The following is a 19,030-nucleotide window of genomic DNA, read 5'->3' as shown; positions in this document are numbered from 1 at the left end:
AAAATACTCACTAATAGTCACTAGAAAAATGGCTAAAAATATCTGGTTTTGTTGCCACAATTTGATGTTTTTCTCCCTAAACTTTTTTTTTTTCCATGCACACATCTGACTGCGACTTACTGAAAATGACACACAATCCACTTTTATGTCACGAGCCAGCAGTTGGGAACCACTGGTCAACTGTATAACAGTTACTGTAATATTTCCATGTCTGTCCAGAGTGATTGACCACTTTGCAATAAATGAAAACGAGACGTTACAGTTTACTTCTGAGAAAATGATTCCCTGAACAGACACACAAGAGTTTTTCGTTTATTCTACTACTGTGGCTTTATTGTTTTGTGTATATTTTATAGTTTTGTGTATCTGAAATAGGATTAGCCACATTGCCATAAATGGAAATTAAATAATATAAAAGAACCCAGAGATGTAGGGGTGTTTTATTTTTTGTTTTACTTTTGTAGATGTTAGATTTGCAGATGATTACTGCAATATATATTTCAAAAAGATTCATTGCTCTTCCTTTTTGCTTTTACCAGTAGCAGTTTAGAAGTCTGGAGTAAAAAAGTGCACAAGTAGGTCAAATGCATTAGTTAATTACAGGTGGTTAATCAATGATCCATACAACATAATCTGATATGATTTCATAGTTTAAAGCACTATGTATGTATTTTTTATGATAAATAAGTGCTAAAAATGTTTTTGCTTGCGCGCTTTGCACGCTCACATGAATTTTTTGTGCCCCAGGTGTGCCCCAGTACAGTATTAGGTCTAGTGACGCCCCTGGTGTAGATACTAACTTGACTGTGCTGCAAGTGCACACTTTTGCACACGTGTGTGCCCGGAGAGGGAGCATGTAATAAAAATGTGACATCATCATCATCATCATCATCATCATCATTATCATCATCATCACCTGCAGCTCATTGAAAGGTCTGCCAGTAGAACGCAGGGAAGACGCGCGGAGGATCCAGCTCTGCATGCCGAAACTGCAAGGTGATTGATTAGGAGCGACATTGCCTTGCGTGGCAGTCACCCTTACTTCGGGACGGAAGGCGAACAAGCACGCATTCCCGCGTTTCTTCCTTTTACCTGCGCAGTAAGTGCAATATTTCAGCTTTTTTTTTTAATGTCACTTTAACTGCGCATCAAACCTTTTAAAATTGCATGCTTGACTTAAGGGTCTGCAAAATTATTTTTCTTAATAGTTTTTGCATTTGGTGGTTGATTCATTTAGTGTCACCTTTTTTTTCCACTTTTAATCATGAAGATGCCGTGATTTAATGCATGCACTGCGGCAGAAAAAAAATGTCACATACTGTACTTTCCAAAGACTAATAAGCAACACCATGCATGAATCATCTCCATGACAGCACCACTTAACCATGTATGCATTCTTCTATTGCCACAACTTCATCCTGACCTGGTCCTTTTTTTTCCTCCGGTTGGACTTTTCTCACTCTTGACTCACCTGATTTAAAGCTTTGAGCGCACTCCAAAGAATGGTGGGGAAAAAAAGAGTTTGCATATGGTGCATTCCAAGTTGATCCTGCTGCCATGTTGAGGTTTATTCATCAGTTTAATAACTGACAAGCGGTAGGAAAATGGATGGATTGCTGCCGGCCTGTCAAGCAGAGTTGGAAGAGATGCCCACAAGGCACCACCAGGATATCCATCCATTTCCTACCGCTTATTCCCTTTTGGGGTCGTGGGGGGCGCAGGCGCCTATCTCAGCTATAATCGGGCAGAAGGCGGGGTACACCTTGGACAAGTCGCCACCTCATCGCAGGGCCAACACAGATAGACAGACAACATTCACACTCACATTCACACACTAGGGCCAATTTTAGTGTTGCCAATAAACCTATCCCCAGGTGCATGTCTTTGGAGGTGGGAGAAAGCCGGAGTACCCGGAGGGAACCCACACGTTCACGGGGAGAACATGCAAACTCCACACAGAAACATGCCGAGCCTGGGATTGAACCCAGGACTGCAGGACCTTCGTATTGTGAGGCAGACGTACTAACCCCTCTCCCACCGTGAAGCCCCCACCGGGTTATATGAAACCAAATAATAATGCAGTTTCACACCTTAAGGGCGCCACAGCCTGGCGTGTCTGTCAAACGGCAATGGCAGGAGATCAGATCAGTGCTGTGACACACTCCACTGCACCCTGAGGTGGGACCCCTGTAGATGGTTGTCATGATGGGGACCTCTGTGCCTGTTCTAATTGTAGGGCCCCCCCCAGCAACATGTTCCTGTTACAATTGACTGCACAATTATATCCCATACTGTATATAATTATAACAGAAAACTGGAAATAGGCTATTTTTCTATAAATGTGTGCTGTACTGTATATTGGCGTGACCTTTTGACTTTAAGGCTGTTATCCCTCCAAAGTTCATACTGTAGACCAGGGGTCACCAACCTTTTCGAAACCAAGAGCTACTTCTTGCGTACTGATTAATGCGAAGGGCTATGAGTTTGACACACTTAAATAAATTGCCAAAAATAGCCAATTTGCTCAATTTATCTTTAATGTTATTATTAATAATAATGATATTTATCCTTGTGGAAACACTGATCATACAAATGATTTCTCATAATAAATATATATAGAAACAGATTGATATCAATGTGCAACACTTTATTTTTATATTTTCTCTAAGTGCACATTTTTCAAATTGAACCTTTTCAAATGATCACTTCTAAGACAGTCTTGTGAAATCACAATATCCCATTTTAACTAGCTAGCCACTAACATTTTTTAACAAAACCATGAATTACTTTGCACCATATTTATACAAATAATAACTCATGTAAAATACAAAAGTCAACTCTCAAATTTTTAAATAAATCATGTCACACTATGAACTGGACACCAAATCTGTTATCTGTTTCTTTGCAGTTAGTGGGAAACCTGCTGTTAACTCAGTGAGGCGTGTTCTGTGTTTGTTCTTGATGAAGTTCATGTCAGAAAAGGCTGATTCACAAAGATAAGTTAAACCAAACAGGTTTGCAACCTTCATAGCTGCTGCGCATACACCACTGAACTTTTCTGTGTCAACAAGGCACCAAAAGTTTTGTGCAGCCTGGTGGGCTTTACATTTTAAATTGTCAGGAAAGAAAAGGAAGGAATTTAAAAGGTAAAAAGTTATATGTGTTTAAAAATCCTAAAATCATTTTTAAGGTTGTATTTTTTCTCTAAAATTGTCATTCTGAAAGTTATAAGAAGCAAAGTAAAACAATTAATGAATTTATTTAAACAAGTGAAGACCAAGTCTTTATTTTTTTGGATTTTCAAATTCTATTTGAGTTTTGTCTCTCTTAGAATTAAAAATTTCGAGCAAAGCGAGACCAGCTTCCTGGTAAATAAATACAATTTAAAAAATAGAGGCAGCTCACTGGTAAGTGCTGCTATTTGAGCTATTTTTAGAACAGACCAGCGGGCGACTCATCTGGTCCTTATGGGCTACCTGGTGCCCGCGGGCACCACGTTGATGACCCCTGCTGTAGACCAAAGAGTGTAATGTTATGTTTCAGGAGGAAGTGATACGGCACAGACACCAAGGGGCAGTAAAGCGCTATGATTTAATATATATTAAACAATATAATACAGACCTGGGAAAATTAAGGCCGTGGGCCACATGCGGCTTGTTAAGTTTTTCAATCGGGCTCGCCGGGCATTCCTGAATAACTTTTTTAGATCTTTAGGATAGAAAGAGTAGTTGCCATTATGATGTGCAATGATGTCTTCTAATGACCGTAAGTCTTGAACTTTACAAAGTATTTCAATGTTTGGAATCTGCGCTTATGACAGATATAGCCGTTACTATGGTAAAATAATTAGTTACCATGGTAATCTAATTAGTTACTATGGACATCTATTGAGTTACTATGGTAATCTACGTCACAGCAGCTCAGACGAGGCATCAAGCAGTGTGGGCGGGAAGCGCCCTCACAGACGCGGAAAGAGATTTTCATAACAAAGTTCTAAAGCTTAGTGATATATCAGATATATCAGATTGTAGGTGGGTTAATTTTGTACTCTTCACGTTCATATTTCGCTGTTTGTTGCATTTCTGTTGCGTTTCACTTGATTGTAAAATATGTCGATCAAAAGGGGGTGTGACGTTCATATTTTGTCAATATTCAGTGTTTTATCGTTCTTAGAAAAAAATAAAATTCCATTACGTTTTTTAAGGTGGTCTGTCATAACGTTTTTAGCATTCAATCATACAATATTGTGAGGTTATGTATTAGTGTTCCTAAAAGTAGATATACAGGCCCCCAGACACATTTTTTTCTCTAAATGTGGCCCCCGAGTCCATAAAATTGCCCAGGCCTGATATAATATATATGATAATGAAACAATACTATACTAAACTAGAGAAAGGTGTGTGACAAAACCCAAGGTTTGTATGGTGTGTGACTGTGTGTATGAATAATTAGCTGTTGAGTGTTAGCGAGAGAGAAAACAGGCAAGTCCAAAGGGGCTAGGCAGTGGAGGGTCCATAACACAAGCGGGAGGTCTGTGGTGCTGGAGATCGAGGATTGAGGGAGGCAGTCGAGATCCAGGGGGGAGTCCAAGGAAGCGAGGCGCACAGCTCGACTCCAAGGCGACGGAAGGAAAACACTGTGGGCACAAGGGAGAGGAACAGAACAAATACCCAGAAACCCATGTATCCCTAACTCCTCCGGGCTTCATTATACACCCCTGCTAGCACCACATGGGGTGTATAATGTAGCCCGGAAGAGTTAGGGATACATGGGATTCTGGGTATTTGTTCTGTTCCGTTTATGTTGTTACAGTGAGGATGTTCTCCCGAAATGTGTTTGTCATTCTTGTTTGGTGTGGGTTCACAGTGTGGCGCATATTAGTAAGAGTGTTAAAGTTGTTTACATCACAACCTTCAGTGTAACCTGTTGAGCAAGTGAGCAAGTATGCCTTGCAATCTCGTACGTGTGATGGCAAAAGCAGCAAAATGCATGCGACCGGTCGGCACGCAGAGAGCATGGTGTAAAAGCGGGCGCGATGACATGTTGTAGAGGGCGTTAAAAGTACAGCCATCACGGCACACACTTGAAATTGTAGTCCGGGCGAAAATCGGAGAATGTTAGCCCCGGGTGATATTCCGGGAAAAAAAAAAACTCTTTATGCACTGTTATTTCTTTTTAAATTTCAAAAGAGTTTTGTGGCTCCCATTGTTTTCTTTATTTTGTGAAACGGGTCAAAATGGCTCTTTGAGTGGTAAAGGTTGCCGACACCTGGTATAGAGGATTCGGTCAGAGCTTTTTGCAATTACAAAAAGCCAAAAGTGTTACAAATGTCAGTCCAATAACCGCACAGGGATGGGCAAAACCAAAACAGACTGTTGACACCGATCACATAATACCAATATTCACTCATACATCTGAGCCAGACAGATTGTGGTATAATAGGTATGCTGTATTAGTTTACATTGTATAAGGTCAGTGTCAAGCACAAATGGAAGATGTATTATATTCAATATCGAGCCAACACATTGCAGTGAACGGATGAAGGGAAGCGGAAGATTTCAATCCGGACCTCTTTCTTGCACTTTGTTCACCTGATCCCGCACTGCCCACCCCCATGTTACGGCTGTGCCAATCACGAGGCTCTGTCAGGTCCCCCATGCTTGGCTGCGAGCCCATTGCAGCCAGTTGATGTTTCAGGGTTTGGATCGGGAAAAATACAAGCAGAATGAAAGCTAAGCCGAACCTCCGTCTCAGGAACTGAGAGACACTTTTAACAGTGAAAATATAAGAATATGCACTTTTAATCGACCCAAAATAATATTGTAACATTTTCTAAGGTTTTGATATTTATGTTTTGACTAAAGGGCAGCACGATGAAACAGGGGTTAGTGCATGTGCCTCCCAATTCGTAGGTCCTGAGTAGTCCTGAGTTCAATCCCGGGCTCGGGATCTTTCTGTGTGGAGTTTGCATGTTCTCCCCGTGACTGCGTGGGTTTCCTCCGGGTACTCCGGCTTCCTCCCACCGCCAAAAACATTGACCTGGGGATAGGTTGATTGTCAACACTAAAATTGGCCCTAGTGTGTGAATGTTGTCTGTCGATCTGTGTTGGGCCTGTGATGAGGTGGCGACTTGTCCAGGGTGTACCCTGACTTCCGCCCGAATGCAGCTGAGATAGGCTCAAGCACCCCCCGCCACACTAAAAAAGGGACAAGCGGTAGAAAATGGATGGATGGATTTTGACTAACACTGATCTGATACTCAGGTATTTTTGATAGCAACAAATGCTTGGAATGTCTTTTTACGTGATCAAATAATAGTAAAGGGGAAATGCTGTCGAAGTCAGTTTTAAGTTGGACCCAAGACGCAATGAAGAGGCGTGAAAGCAGTCAAAACAAGTCTTTAATGTCTGTTGCTACACAAATACCTTAGGCTACTCTACAGACGTCCAAAGAAAAACACCATAATAACCTAGACTAAGCCAAGAGGCTAAATAAAGCTTCCATTTACTACAGGAGATACTTGCAAGGTTATCGAGGGGATGGCGGAAAAATGCCAAGAACGGACTCTGAACACAACAAATTATGCAACATCTTCCTGTCACCCGCCTCCATCTTAAATAAGGGGTAATGGGAAGCAGGTGTGGGTTGTTACTCCGCCCATCTCCAACAACTAAGATAACAGAGAGAACAAAATTAGCATCATAAAATACAGATGCCAGGAATGAGTAGCATGCAAATCCGGAAGTGTAAGACAAAGCAAGACAAGTGCACTATATGGGGAATGTTGCCAATCATTAACAATCCTTATAAGACAAGAGCACAGTTTTTCTTGGGGTTTTTTTATGCATTCTAAATAGTGAAATACAGCAAGCACGAGGTGGCTAACCATGCAGCCGAGGGGAGTACTGTATTGCGCCCATAAAGCCTTCTAAAAAACATCCAAACATGGCTAACATTACTCAATTTACATCTTGTGACCTGAATATTAAGCAAGTATTAACAATATTGTTATAAGAAAGCGTTAACATTAGCAAAAAAAATTTACAGTGCCATTATCTTAGAGATGTTACATACTGAGCCGGTAAACTGCTCAATCGCCTCTTAGCTGGAAATAGTTCATTCTAGATTATAAACCATGCCTCTCATTTTTATAGTGGAAGCTTATTATTGCTATAAACCGAGAGGTTGGTCAACTTTGACATCCAACTTAGACCTGGAGATGACGAGAAAGACACAAAAAGGCGGTAGTTTGTGGCATCTTTTAAAAAAAAAAAAAAACCTGTGTGAGGATTACGATTTATTCTTCATCCAAACAGGAAGATATAAACATCCCATTAGTCGGCATCCCTGTGAGAGCAGACATTGTACAGCAAGTGATTGTATTATTATGTTCGTAGTTTGTATTTATAGTTTGTTCAGCACTTTGCAATACTGCTACAAGATGCTTAGTGTTCCACTAAATCTGGATCTGTTTAGCACACGGCTTCTAAAACTTGTAGCTCATCCTCCATGTTTGATCATCGTTTTGGATCATAATTGGTCCCAAAATATTCTTTGTTGTCTCTCACAAAGTCTGCCAACAGTTGTAGTGTTGTTGTTGTGAAAGGTAGAAGCGAATGTTGTGATCCATCCATCCATCCATCTTCTTCCGCTTATCCGAGGTCGGGTCGCGGGGGCAACAGCCTAAGCAGGGAAGCCCAGACTTCCCTCTCCCCAGCCACTTCGTCTAGCTTTTCCCGGGGGATCCTGAGGCGTTCCCAGGCCAGCCGGGAGACATAGTCTTCCCAACGTGTCCTGGGTCTTACCCGTGGCCTCCTACCGGTTGCATGTGCTCTAAACACCTCCCTAGGGAGGCGTTCGGGTGGCATCCTGACCAGATGCCCAAACCACCTCATCTGGCTCCTCTCAATGCGGAGGAGCAGCGACTTTACTTTGAGTTCCTCCCGGATGACAGAGCTTCTCACCCTATCTCTAAGGGAGAGTCCCGCCACACGGCGGAGGAAACTCATTTCGGCCGCTTGTACCCGTGATCTTGTCCTTTCGGTCATGATCCAAAGCTCATGAGCATAGGTGAGGATGGGAACGTAGATCGACCGGTAAATTGAGAGCTTTTCCTTCCGGCTCAGCTCCTTCTTCACCACAACGGATCGGTACAACGTCCGCATTACTGAAGACGCCGCACCGATCCGCCGAATGTTGTGATGTGTATGCAAAATTAATACACCGCCACATTCTTTAAATGAGAAAAATACATAAATATTACATTTTATTATGAATGTGCCTGTTATTACATGACATATATACTTACATCATGTATCTTAAACGTCTATGTGGCTTTTGGATGTTTTTAGAGCATTTTATAGGCGGAGTAGAGCGAATGTTATTAGCTCCATATTTATCTGACTTTTTCTAATGTTTATAAACGAGTTAGAATGCACAAAAAAAAGAAAAACGTGTTTTTGTCTTTGACTAAATTTAAAAAGAATTGCAGTTCCGCTTTGAAGGGAACGTGTATATTTTAATCAACATTTAAAACACTTCCTCTTGGTCTTTATATTACTTATTAGATATGCTTTGATGTAGATTTTGTTCCAATGTCACTTTTAAAACCCGTTTTCCTTGTTTGTCTGCAAGATGTTCGATTGTGAAGGTGTTCCAAGATTGCAAATGAAACCACGCCCAACCCTCTCCAAAAGTAGCATCATTTATGTTTTGAAAATGCACACCATTTTAATACATATCATGATGTGTTCGGACACTATTTTTTTTCCCAGACACGGTCAAAGATAAAATTCATAACATTGCATAGATTCACCCAGTCTCCACATATTAATGGGTTGTACTTGTATAGCGCTTTTCTACCTTCAAGGTACTCAAAGCGCTTTGACATTACTTCCACATTTACCCATTCACACACACAATCACACACTGATGGAGGGAGCTGCCATGCAAGGCACTAACCAGCACCCATCAGAAACAAGGGTGAAGTGTCTTGCTCAAGGACACAACGGACTTGACGAGATTGGTACTAGGTGGGGATTGAACCAGGTACCCTCGGTTTGCGCACTGCCACTTTAACACTGCGCCATGCCGTATGACTATAAAATCTCACTAATACACTAGTAACACAATAAGCAGATGAGGGATTTTCCAGAATTATCCTAGAAAATGTGTCTAATAACATCTGAATCGCTCCCACTGCCCTCTTTTTTTCCTTTCTTCTAGTCCTTCACTCATACTATCCTCATCCATGAATCTTTCATCCTCGCTCATATTAATGGGGAAATTGTCGCTTTCTCGGTCCGAATCGCTCTAGCTGCTGGTGGCCATGATTTTAAACAATGTGAGGATGTGAGGACCTCCACAACCCGTGACGTCACGCGCACATCGTCTGCTACTTCCGGTACAGGCAGGCTTTGTTATTAGCGACCAAAAGTTGCGAACTTTATCGTCAATGTTCTCTACTAAATCCATTCAGCAAAAATATGGCAATACTGCGAAATGATCTAGTATGACACATAATATGGACCTGCTATCTACGTTTGAATAAGAAAATTTAATTTCCGTAGGCCTTTAATAGATGTCATCAGTGTTTGAACCTGACAAAAATTATTTTTGGGCTCGACCACCACTGCTGCTCACTGCTCCCCTCACCTCCCAGAGGATGATCAAGGCTGATGGGTCAAATGCAGAGAATAATTTCGCCACACCTAGTGTGTGTGTGACAATCATTGGTACTTTTAATTTTTTAACTTAATTGGAGAGCACCACACGGATAAATTATGCGCCGCTGCCTAGGACCCCGCCTGAACCCCTAACGGTGGTCACGGCGCTGCCTGATCAAAAATGTCACATTAACATTACAACATTCCCTCCACCCATAGTCCAGTCAAATATGCCTGGCCCCCTTTTAGTGTAATACACAACCCGCGGAAAACGACATCGATACCACACATTAGTCTGTCAACAAATGAAGAAACGGACTAACATAAGTACACATGCAGTCATGCCGACCGATTCAGACTCGGCAAGAAAAAAAATGCTTTTAACAGCATTTATGTAACTGCATGTCACACGTCAGTGGTATTTTGCACATGCCACGATTAAACCAAAATAGTTCTTTATCGCACTGTACCTATTTTTTGTGTCCCCTCATGGTTTAGAACGTGTTTTATTGTCTAAGTAAATACGTCCACCTCGCTTTGAGATGACGTTGTAGCCAGACTGCAAAACCTCGCCAGAAAGATGAATCCGAAACTGCAAGTTGCAAGGTGGAGATATCATCAATCAATGTTTACTTATATAGCCCTAAATCACTAGTGTCTCAAAGGGCTGCACAAACCACAACACAAACCACTACGACATCCTCGGTAGGCCCACATAAGGGCAAGGAAAACTCACACCCAGTGGGACGTCGGTGACAATGATGACTCTGAGAACCTTGGAGAGGACGAAAGCAATGGATGTCGAGCGGGTCTAACATGATACTGTGAAAGTTCAATCCATAATGGATCCAACACAGCCGCGAGAGTCCAGTCCAAAGCGGATCCAACACAGCAGCGAGAGTCCCGTTCACAGCGGAGCCAGCAGGAAACCATCCCAAGCGGAGGCGGATCAGCAGCGCAGGGATGTCCCAAGCCGATACATAGGCAAGCGGTCCATCCTGGGTCCCGACTCTGGACGAGTGGTCCATCCTGGGTCCCGACTCTGGACAGCCAGTACGTCATCCATGGCCACCGGATCGGACCGGACCACCTCCACAAGGGAGAGTGGGACATAGGAGAAAAAAAAAAAGAAACGACAGATCAACTGGTCTAAAAAGGGAGTCCATTTAAAGGCTAGATATGACGCCTTGGCGTTGTTTAATAGTATCCAACATTGTAATAACATTTATAAGTCAGAAAAGAGACAATTCATCACACGTCCGCTTAAAAGTTGAGATGTGCAACTGCCTGCAGTACACATTCAAAATCGAAAGAACAAATACATTTTAGAAAGAAAAGTTTAGGTACTTTATTGACGCACATTATTTCAAGGCTTTTGGATGCTGTGGGGCTGTCTTGGTTGACAAGACTCTACAACATCGCGTGGACATAGGGGGCAGTACCTCTGGATTGGCAGACCGGGGTGGTGGTTCTTCTCTTTAAAAAGGGGAACTGGATGGTGTGTTCCAACTATCGTGGGATCACGCTCCTCAGCCTTCCCGGTAAGGTCTATTCAGGTGTACTGGAGAGGAGGCTACACCGGACAGTTGAACCTCAGATTCAGGAGGAACAATTTGGTTTTTGTCCTGGTCGTGGAACTGTGGACCAGCTCTATGCTCTCAGCAGGGTCCTTGAGAGTGCATGGGAGTTTGCCCAACCAGTCTACATGTGCTTTGTGGACTTGGAGAGGGCATTTGAAGTCTTGTGGGGAGTACTCAGAGAGAATGGGGTATTGGACTATCTGATTGTGGCGGTCCGCTCCCTGTATGATCAGTGTCAGAGCTTGCATTGCTGGCAGTAAGTCGGACCCGTTTCCAGTGAGAGTTGGACTCTGCCAAGGCTGCCCTTTGTCACCGATTCTGTTCATAACTTTCATGGACAGAATGTCTAGGCGCAGTCAGGGTGTTGAGGGTATCTGGTTTGGTGGCTGCAGGATTATGTCTCTGCTTTTTGCAGATGATGTGGTCCTGATGGCTTCATCTGGCCAGGATCTTCAGTTCTCGCTGGATCGGTTCGCAGCCAAGTGTGAAAGGGCTGGGATGGGAATCAGCACCTCTAAGTCCGAGTCTATGGTTCTCGTCCAGAAAAAGGTACAGTGCCATCTTCGGGTTGGGAAGGAGATCTTTTTCCAAGTGGAGGACTTCAAGTACCTCGGAGTCTTGTTCACGAGTGAGGGAAGAGTGGATCCTGAGATTGACAGGCGGATCGGTGCGGCGTTTTCAGTAATGCGGACGCTGTATCGATCCGTTGTGGTGAAGAAGGAGCTGAGCCGGAAGGCAAAGCTCTCAATTTACCGGTCCATCTACGTTCCCATCCTCACCTATGGTCATGAGCTTTGGGCTATGACCGAAAGAACAAGATCACAGGTACAAGCGGCAAAAACTAGTGCCGGGACTCTCCCTTAGAGATAGGGTGAGAAGCTCTGTCATCCGGAAGGAGCTCAAAATAACGCCGATGCCCCTCCACATTAAGAGGAGCCAGATGAGGTGGTTTGGGCATCCGCCACGGGGAAGACCCAGGACACATTTGAAAGACTATGTGCCCCCGGGAGGAGCTGGACGAAGAAGCTGGGGAGAGGGAAGTCAGGGCTTCCCTGCTTAGGCTGTTCCCCCGCAACCCGACCTCGGATAAGGGGAAGAAGATGGATGGTATGTATATACACACCCCATTTCCATATGAGTTGTGAAATTGTGTTAGATGTAAATATAAACGGAATACAATGATTTGCAAATCATTTTCAACCCATTTTCAGTTGAATATGCTACAAAGACAACATATTTGATGTTCAAACTGATAAACTTTTTTTTTTTTTGGTAATAATCATTAACTTTAGAATTTGATGGCAGCAACACGTGACAAAGAAGTTGGGAAAGGTGGGAATAAATACTGATAAAGTTGAGGAATGCTCATCAAGCACTTATATGGAACATCCCACAGGTGTGCAGGCTATTTGGGAACAGTTGGGTGCCATGATTAGGTATAAAAGCAGCTTCCATGAAATGCTAAGTAATTCACAAACAAGGAAGGGGTGAGGGTCATCACTCTGTAAGCAAATTGTCAAATAGTTTTAGAACAACATTTCTCAACGAGCTATTGCAAGGAAATTAGGGATTTTACCATTTACGGTCCGTAAAATCATCAAAAAGTTCAGAGAATCTGGAGAAATCACTGCACGTAAGCGATGATATTACGGGCTTTTGATCCCTCAGGCGGTACTGCATCAAAAAACGACATCAGTGTGTAAAGGATATCACCACATGGGCTCAGGAACACTTCAGAAAACCACTGTCAGTAACTACAGCTGGTCGCTACATCTGTAAGTGCAAGTTAAAACTCTACTATGCAAAGCCAAACCCATTTATCAACAATATCCTGAAACGCCGCTGGCTTAGCTGGCCCCGAGCTCACCTAAGATGGACTGATGCAAAGTGGAAAAATGTTCTGTGGTCTAACAAGTCCACATTTCAGATTATATTTGGAAACAGAGGATGTGGTGTCCTCCAGAACAAAGAGGAAAATAACCACTCGAATTGTTATATGCGCAGAGTTCAAAAGCCAGCATCTGTGATGGCATGGGGGTGTATTAGTTACTAAGGCATGGGTAACTTACACATCTGTGAAGGCACCATTAATGCTGAAAGGTACATACAGGTTTTGGAGCTACATATGTTGTCATCCAAGCAAAGTTATCATGGACGCCCCTGCTTATTTCAGCAAAACAAGAGTTACAACAGCGTGGCTTTGTAAAAAAAAGAGTGTGGGAACTTTCCTGGGCTGCCTGCAGTCCAGACCTGTCTCCCATCGAAAATGTGTGGCACATTATGAAGCGTAAAATACGACTGAAGCACTACATAAAACAAGAATGGGAAAGAATTCAATTTTCAAAGCTTTAACAATTAGTTTCCTCAGTTCCCAAACGTTTATTGAGTGTTGTTAAAAGAAAAGGTGATGTAACACAGTGGTGAACATGCCCTTTCCCAACTACTTTGGCACGTGTTGCAGCCATGAAATTCTAGGTTAATTATTATTTGCAAAAAAAAAAAAGTTTATGAGCTTGAACATCAAATATGTTGTCTTTGTAGTGCATTCAATTAAATATGGGTTGAAAAGGATTTGCAAATCATTGTATTCCGTTTATATTTACTTCTAAAACAATTTCCAAACTCATATGGAAACGGGGTTTGTAAATATATATGTATAATATGTATATATATATATATATATATACATATATATATATATGTATATATATATATATATATATATATGTATATGTATATATATATATATATATATATATATATATATGTATATATATATATATGTATGTATATATATATATATATATATATATATATATATATATATATATATATATATTAGGGCTGGGCAACGATTAAAAATTTTAATCGAAGTTAATCGCACTATTTCTCCTATTAATCGCGATTAACTGCATTGTATACGCGAAGCCCAATAATGAATTCAAAAGTAGTATGTAGTGCACCTTTATTGGAATATTCTCCCACATGAACAAAAGCGCCAAAACATTTGTTGTGCAAACACAATTTAAATCAGTCCTTGTTAAACAGTAGCAGTTAAATAGCATATTTTATGAAAATCAACTCAAAAAATGTAAATACAAACATTTAAGCTTATTGCCACTGCCAGGGTATTTAAGCTATCCTGTTTGTTATGGAAAATAAATATAATCTACATACAAATCTCTGAGGCACAATCATAACATCTGAACAGGCAATGTCTGAGGTAACAGCAGAAACATTTTTTTTATCAGGGATCTTATGTTTAAAAAACCTATATTATAGGTAGTGGGATGTTTTAGGGAATTTTTGATCAAATTATCTGTAGAAGCAATATTAATAATGTTGTGTTTATTTTGCGTAGTGCACTTAAAATAATTATGACCATATCTAGGAATTGATATGATGGGAATTTTCCGATTGTTTGCTTGATGCTTTGATAAACTGAACGCATATACATGGTACTATATTGTGATGTTATGAGAACTACCCTACCCAGCATGCAACAGGAGTGACGCGCATGCGCGGTAGCGCGGTATAGGTTGTGTCGCCATGACGGCATCTTGTATGTTGTGATATGCACGCTCTGAAAGCAAACGTTAAGAACTCAGCCAACACTCCTCGTCTGCATTATTCATAAATAGACAGACAACACATATACTCCGCTGTTTCACAGCCCGCTGGATGTAGCCGGCAAAGTATTCCCATGCTAGCTAGCCGGTCTAGCAAGCACGCGTCATTCAGTCCAAAACGGCCCGATCCATCCACATCCAGAATTGTCTGGCGGTCGTAAGTGATCCCGGAGTGACCACGCCGTAAGCCATCCATGAAATTTGCAGAATTGTCCGGTGTTTTTGCCAAATGTTCTATCTTTACCAAGAGCCCCTCGACGCCGAAGCCCATCCGGGCGACGCCATCTTTTTAAGAAAAGGCGTTAACAAAATAAAAGCATGTAAACAACATACGCAAATGTGCGATAAAATAATTGTCGGCGTTAATAGATTGATGAGTTAACGCGTAATTAACGCATTAATTTGCCCACCCCTAATATATATATATATATATATATATATATATATATATATATATATATATATATATATATATACTGTATATATATATATACATACAGTATGTATATCCATCCATCCATCCATCTTCTTCTTCCGAGGTCGGGTCGCGGGGGAAGCAGCCTAAGCAGGGAAGCCCAGACTTCCCTCTCCCCAGCCACTTTGTCTAGCTCTTCCCGGGGATCCCGAGGCGTTCCCAGGTCAGCCGGGAGACATAGTCTTCCCAACGTGTCCTGGGTATTCCCCGTGGCCTTCTACCAGTTGGACGTGCGCTAAACACCTCACTAGGGAGGCGTTCGGGTGGCATCCTGACCAGATGCCCAAGCCACCTCATCTGGCTCCTCTCGATGTGGAGGAGCAGCGGCTTTACTTTGAGCTCGTCCCGGATGACAGAGCTTCTCACCCTATCTCTAAGGGAGAGCCCCGCCACCCGGCGGAGGAAACTCATTTCGGCCGCTTGTACCCGTGATCTTATCCATTCAGTCATGATCCAAAGCTCATAGGTGAGGACGGGAACGTAGATCGACCGGTAAATTGAGAGCTTTGCCTTCTGGCTCAGCTCCTAGTTTACCACAACGGACCGATACAACGTCCGCATTACTGAAGTCGCCGCACCGATCCGCCTGTCGATCTCACGAACCACTCTTACCCCGCTCGTGAACAAGACTCGTAGGTACTTGAAGTCTTCCACTTTGGGCAGGGTGCCCTCCCCAACCCAGAAATGGCATTCCACCCTTTTCCGGGCGAGAACCATGGACTCGGACTTATAGGTGCTGATTCTCATTCCGGTCACTTCACACTTGGCTGCGAACCGATCCAGTGAGACCTGAAGATCCCGGCTAGATGAAGCCATCAGGACCACATCGGCTGAAAAAAGCAGAGACCCAATCCCGCGGCCACCAAATCGGAACCCCACAACGCCTTGACTGCTCCTAGAAATTCTGTCCATAAAAGTTATGAACAGAATCCGTGACAAAGGACAGCTTTTGGCGGAGTCCAACCCTCACGGGAAACAAGTTCGACCTACTGCCGGCAAAGCGGACCAAGCTCTGACACTGATCCTACAGGGAGCGAACCGCCACAATCAGACAGTCCGATACCCCATACTCTCTGAGCAGTCCCCACAGGACTTCCCGAGGGACCCGGTCGAATGCCTTCTCCAAGTCCACAAAGCACATATAAACTGGTTGGGCAAACTCCCATGCACCCTCAAGAACCCTGCCAAGAGTATAGATCTGGTCCACAGTTCCACGACCAGGACGAAAACCAAACTGTTCCTCCTGAATCCGAGGTTCAACTATCCGTTGTAGCCTCCTCTCCGGTACACCTGAATAAACCTTACCGGGAAGGCTGAGGAGTGTGATCCCGCGATCGTTAGAACACACCCTCCGGTCCCCTTTCTTAAAGAGAGGGACCACCACTCCGGTTTGCCAATCCAGAGGTACCGCCCCCAATGTCCACGTGATGCTGCAAGGTCTTGTCAACCAAGACAACCCCACAGCATCCAGAGCTTTAAGGAACTCCGGGCGGGTCTCATCCACCCCTGGGGCCTTGCCACCGAGGACCTTTTTATCTACCTCAGCAACCTCAGCCCCAGAAATAGGAGAGCCCACCACAGATTCCCCAGGCACTGCTTTCTCATAGGAAGATGTGTTGGTGGGATTGAGGAGGTCTTCGAAGTATTCCTTCCACCGATCCACAACATCCGCAGTCGAGGTCAGCAGAGCACCATCCACACCATACACGGTGTTGACAGTGCACTGCTTCCCCTTCCTGAGGCGGCGGATGGTGGTCCAGAATCGCTTCGAAGCCGCCCGGAAGTCGTTCTCCATGGCTCCCCCGAACTCCTCTCATGTCCAAGTTTTTCCCTCCACAACCGCTAAAGCTGCACATCGCTTGGCCTGTCGGTAACTGTCCACTGTCTCCGGAGTCCTATGAGCCAAAATAACCCGATAGGACTCCTTCTTCAGTTTGACGCCATCCCTTACCGCTGGTGTCCACCAACGGGTTCTAAGATTATCGCCACGACAGGCACCAACTACCTTGCGGCCACAGCTCCAGTCAGCCGCCTCGACAATAGAGATTCAGAACATGGTCCACTCTGACTCAATGTCCAGCGTCTCCCTCGTGACATGTTCAAAGTTCTTCCGGAGGTGGGAATTGAAATTCTATCTGACAGGAGACTCTGCCAGACGTTCCCAGCAGACCCTCATCCCAGCAGACCCTCACAATGAATTTGGGCCTGCCAGGTTTGTCCGGCATCCTCCCCCACCATCGCAGCCAACTCACCACCAGGTGGTGAGTTGGCTCTGCCCCCCTCTTCACCCGAGTGTCCAAAACCAATCCGATGACACAACTACAAAGTCGATCATGGAACTGCGGCCTAGGGTGTCCCGGTGCCAAGTGCACATATGGATATGATTGAACATGGTGTTTGTTATGGACAATCTGTGACAAGCACAGATGTCCAATAATAAAACACCACTCGGGTTCAGATCCGGGCGGCCATTCTTCCCAATCATGCCTCTCATGATTTCACTATTGTTGCCAACATGAGCATTGAAGTCCCCCAGTAGGACAAGGGAATCAGCCGGGGGAGCACTTTCCAGTACTCCCTCGAGTGTATCCAAAAAGGGTGGGTACTCTGAACTGCTGTTTGGTGCGTGAGCACATGTTTACAGGATTCCCCTCGACCAAGATTAATAAGGGCTTCCTATGAAGGCTCTGCCTTTGGCACCCTTTACAACCTGTTCAATCGGCTCTCCAGCCCAGTCACATGTCGGATGAGGCTTCTGCAGACATACGCAAACGATTGCAAGGCATACTTGTTTAACAGCAATACAGGTCACACTGAGGGTGCCCGTATAAACAACTTTAACACTGTTACTAATATGCGCCACACTGTGAACCCACACCAAACAAGAATGACAAACACATTTCGGGAGAACATCGGCACTGTAACACAACATGAACACAAAAGAACATATACCCAGAATCCCATGCATCCCTATCCTTCCGGGCTACATTACACACCCCCGCTAGCACCAAATTCCCCAACCCCCTCCGTGCGTTGGTTGAGATGGGCGGGGCTGGGGGGGGGGGGGGGGGTTCACAGTGTGGCGCATATTAGTAAGAGTGTTAGAGTTGTTTATATTACAACCTTCAGTGTAACCTGTATGGCTGTTGACTAAGTATGCGTTGCAGTCGCTTTCGAGAGTTGATATAAGTTGAATATAAAATGTTATCAGTCGGAATGCAGTGTAAAAGCGGGTGCGACGCCATGTTGTGGAGGAGGCTAAAGGCACTGCAATCACTGCACACCCTCAATGTTGAAGACAAGGTGAAAATTGGAGAATGTTATCCCCGGGTGGTATCTGAGAGAGAGGCACTAGAATCCGGAAACCTCCCGGAATAATCGTTGGGGTCGGCAATTTAGCAGCTGAGCCACATCAGAGTGATCAATGAGCTGCATGCGGCACTGGTTGCCGACCCCTCCTAAAATAGGCCTGTTTTTTAAATAAATTATAATTTTACTTGCATGCTGCTTTTGCTGCTACCAGACCTTCCGCATCCGGAGAACATAAACAGCATCACATTAACAACATACAACAACGATACTCCACCTAATTAAGATTTTAACTGAAACTATATGTGTAAACGTGCCTAATTTATTAAACAGGTAACACTGTCTTTAAATTGTTTTCCAGCCTGAGATTGG

At 43.6% G+C, this 19,030-nt stretch overlaps 1 protein-coding gene across 3 annotated transcripts in view; it reads left to right on the top strand.

Moving 5' to 3' along the window:
• Positions 1-19,030, top strand: part of LOC133558125 (glucagon receptor-like) — an 86,307-nt gene that overhangs the window by 17,673 nt on the left and 49,604 nt on the right. Inside the window, exon 1 of one of the 3 annotated variants that reach the window (XM_061909266.1) lies at positions 883-1,099. The exons of 1 other annotated variant lie outside the window; for it this stretch is intronic. The gene's annotated coding sequence lies outside the window, so the exon portion shown is untranslated. Of the gene's footprint in view, positions 1-882; positions 1,100-19,030 lie in introns of those variants that run through there. One more of the 3 variants, XM_061909269.1, reaches the window with a different exon arrangement.

Source organism: Nerophis ophidion, linkage group LG08 (assembly GCF_033978795.1).
Source record: "Nerophis ophidion isolate RoL-2023_Sa linkage group LG08, RoL_Noph_v1.0, whole genome shotgun sequence".
Classification (NCBI taxonomy): Eukaryota; Metazoa; Chordata; class Actinopteri; order Syngnathiformes; family Syngnathidae; genus Nerophis; species Nerophis ophidion.
Note: the sequence above shows the minus strand (reverse complement) of the source record. Positions and strands in the feature narration are given on the sequence as shown.